Below are 3445 nucleotides of genomic sequence, written 5' to 3' on the forward strand. Positions count from 1 at the left end.
ATTTAATGCTCTTATAACTTTTATTACTGTAAAAAAACAGGAGGACATGATGGTATTTACTATTTTTACACACCAGAGGCTTTTAAATGAACTGTGTAACCAAAATGCGTGTTGTAGAATGTACAAATGTATGGTTAACAGTGTTTATGTCATATCAGTCCGCCAGAAAAAGTTGTTTTTTTTGTTAGTTGTAATTCTTGGCTGAATATCTCTAGCAGGTTTTAAAAGCCCTTTAAAATTAAATATGAACACAGTTTGGATTAAATAAAAGTACAGTCAAATTTTATCTCCTGTATAGACTTTACTGTACAATGACTTAATGTTTTCTAACGTGAGTTAGATCTAGTAACATCTTACAGTGAGTGAACAATATATTTTTAAAACATTCATTAATGTTTGTGAATGTTATTTACTACAAACACTTGATCATTCATGTTTGTTCATTGTGCATTAAATAATTTTAACAGATTGAACTTTTGATTTTATGTATTAGTAAATTTTGAAATTAACCTTAAGAAGAAGAATTGTTATAACTATTGTTTATTGATAGGTCATGTTATCTAACACATGGGATCTTATTGTAAAGTGTCTTTAATACTAGTTTCCATCTATTTGATATACACTTAATATATGTAATCTTATCTAAATTTATTATTAAAGCTGAGGTTTGTTATTTACTGAAAAGTTATATTATAGCTGTTGTCAATGATCTAATGTTGCATTTGGTCAGACTCAGCCCATTGCTTTACTTAAGTTTATTATATTTTCCTTTTACAGCTGCAGGCTGAGGAAGATCATGAAACACACCAGCAAACCCTAAAACAGACAACAGTTTACAGTTGTTTTTCGGCAGCAGCAAAAATATGACAAAAACTTTTGGGTGAAACTTGAAAAACAGACGAAACACAATTTTAAATAAGTATAAAGAATGGCATTGATTTTTGTATGTGTTTTTTAATTAGCATGTTTTTGTGTTTTGCTTTGGTACCGAAATTGGTACCAAGAACCGTGGATTTTCACTGGTATTGGTACCGAATACAGAAATTTTGGTATTCAACACTAACTCCATCATAAGTCCAACTAATTTTTTGAGATTTTGGTAATGTTTAGTATGAGAATCCAACACTTTAGCAGTGTATTTAAAGTCAAAATGCATGAAATAGCATTAAACACCCCCTTTAAGCACAAATAAAAAAAGTAAAACAAACCTTTTAAAGTTTCAATAATTAAATAAAAGCACAGGTGTTGCCCTCAGTGTAGTCATTGGTGGGCGGAAGCGCGGGTAGACCATATAATCAGATACTGGGATTTTGTATTTATTTATTTAATTTTTTTCCCCCTGCACAAATTGCACAGCATATAAATACTGCCAGTTGTATGTTTGTTTTGGTACAAGATCTTGCACAGTTAAGTTATTGTGAGATTTATTTATTTCTTATTATTGTTTATTTGGTTTATTTTTTGGTTCGCCAGAATTTGTCCAGTCATGATTTGCCAGTCGTTAAGTGTGTTGTGGACTGACTCAGTCATTAGATTTGTGCTCCTCTCTGTCTGTCAAACTAGAATCTTCTCCAGTCAATGGAAACAGTCTTTTAATGTGTTGAGTTCAGTCTTAGGATGTTTCAGCTAGTTGAGTAGTGTGTCCCCAGCTATAGTCTGTTTATATGAATTAAAATCAATAACGATTATTGTAAACCATTTCATCTCTGGAAGTGGTTAGGATGAATATCTTGAATCCTACGCCACCATACCTGCCACAAACAAAAGCATCTCCAGCCTGAACAGAGATGGAAAGACAATGAATCATCGGCTTGAGATAAACCCTGTGGACTGAGCTACCTTTCCACTGGCATAAACATATGTTCCATCAGTTTATCCAGACTAGAAGGATTACACAGATTGCATTGTTCCCTGAAAACAGCTATTAACAATTAACCACGATTGCATGTGAACAAGCAGCCCTGGTTTACCTTGCTGTCCTTTTGCAATAAACCCAAAACAACCTGCTTCCCAGATGTATTTGTCACACTTGATGAAAAATCAATGATACAAACAGGAGTGTTTGTGCAATGAATGGCCACCGGTTGAATCATCTGATCACTCGCAAATTCTTGCACTGCAAACTAACATGTCAGACATGCTGGACACTTCTGCTCCGAATCTGGCTCTTGTCTGCTGTCAGTTTGGCTTCCACATAGGAACATTAAATGCGAGTGTGACTTTCCTCAAATGTAAATGGCAGTTGCACACCCCAACGTGATAGACAACAACCGGTTAGCTATTCACAGCCGTATTTGTGCTGCAGGTTTGAATTATAACAATGAAGCTAGCAGGACAACTAAGTCAACTATGTTGCAGACAGTTAGCTTACAAGCTAAATAAACTCATCTCACCTGCACAGGCAATGTTGTCACCTCTCTTCTCCTCTCTTTCTCCTTTTATCCCGAGAGTAATGGTGTTTAGCAGGCCCTAAAAAGACAGCTGAGGTTAACAGCCCGTTGGTTGTCGGTACCTGACGGGTAAAAGCTGCGCTGGTGACCGTCCTGTCTTTATTTACCTTCCTCGTGTGGCCCACTGAAACAGGAGCGAACCAGCCACACGAATTCTATACGCTACGTTCCGGCTATTCACAGACGCGATTTGCGTAAAGACCAACGACAAGCAGCGCTTTGAACTCTGCTGAGCATCACGACGGATGGAGCGAGATTTACGCTGGAGTTACGTATAATTCCTAAAGTGACAGCGCATGCCTTGAGTGACAGGTTGATAAACTATTGTTTCAACATCCAGGAAAAGGATTTTGTAGAATAAATAACTATTTTAAAATCATTCCTGTTGTGCAGTATATTTTGAGATCTGTAACTTTTTTAAATGAATATGCATGTGTAATTTAGGGGCGTATTGCTAAAAACGTATAAACGGTATACCAAAACAGAAATGCTCTGGTCAAGCTCAAGGACTTAAACTTTATTCATTTACAGCCATAGGCGGAGGGTGAACCAACTCCAGGGTAAGGCTAAAAGCAGCCAAATGTATTAAACATTATAAACCCGTCTTTTTAGGCAAGAACCAGACATGGGTGTCATGTAGGCTAAAAAAAAATGTTTAATGGGACTGAATTTGTATTTAACGTGATTACAATATAATAAAAATGTTAGAAATTGATAATTATATAACGTTTCCTTTCCACTGTTATTCGAACAGCGAATAAATTATATATAGAAAGTGACATTATCACTAACATTGGTCTATGGCAAGTTTAAGCACTCTAAAAAAAAATTAAACTATCGTTATAATCACTGAAGCTGTATACACTGTTAAATGAAATTCTTACTTACATTGTACGTAGCCTACATCTTCGCTTTGTTGTTTATGATGAGAGAATTCGCAAGAGTCCGGAATTCAGTCAGCGAACGCGCGCGCACTCAACAAAACTGATGAGTTT

At 35.7% G+C, this 3445-nt stretch overlaps 1 protein-coding gene across 4 annotated transcripts in view; it reads right to left on the reverse strand.

Annotated features, from left to right (window-relative positions):
* The window catches only part of LOC107744280 (peroxisomal targeting signal 1 receptor-like), a 28393-nt gene that overhangs the window by 22374 nt on the left and 2574 nt on the right, over positions 1–3445 (reverse strand). Inside the window, exons 1-2 of one of the 4 annotated variants that reach the window (XM_016557828.1) lie at positions 2558–2680; positions 2394–2469 (exon numbers count right to left, since the gene is read on the reverse strand). The exons of the other annotated variants lie outside the window; for them this stretch is intronic. The gene's annotated coding sequence lies outside the window, so the exon portion shown is untranslated. Of the gene's footprint in view, positions 1–2393; positions 2470–2557; positions 2681–3445 lie in introns of those variants that run through there. 4 annotated transcript variants of the gene reach the window in all.

Source organism: Sinocyclocheilus rhinocerous, unplaced genomic scaffold (assembly GCF_001515625.1).
Source record: "Sinocyclocheilus rhinocerous isolate Xijiao unplaced genomic scaffold, SAMN03320098_v1.1 scaffold137, whole genome shotgun sequence".
NCBI classification, from domain to species: domain Eukaryota; kingdom Metazoa; phylum Chordata; class Actinopteri; order Cypriniformes; family Cyprinidae; genus Sinocyclocheilus; species Sinocyclocheilus rhinocerous.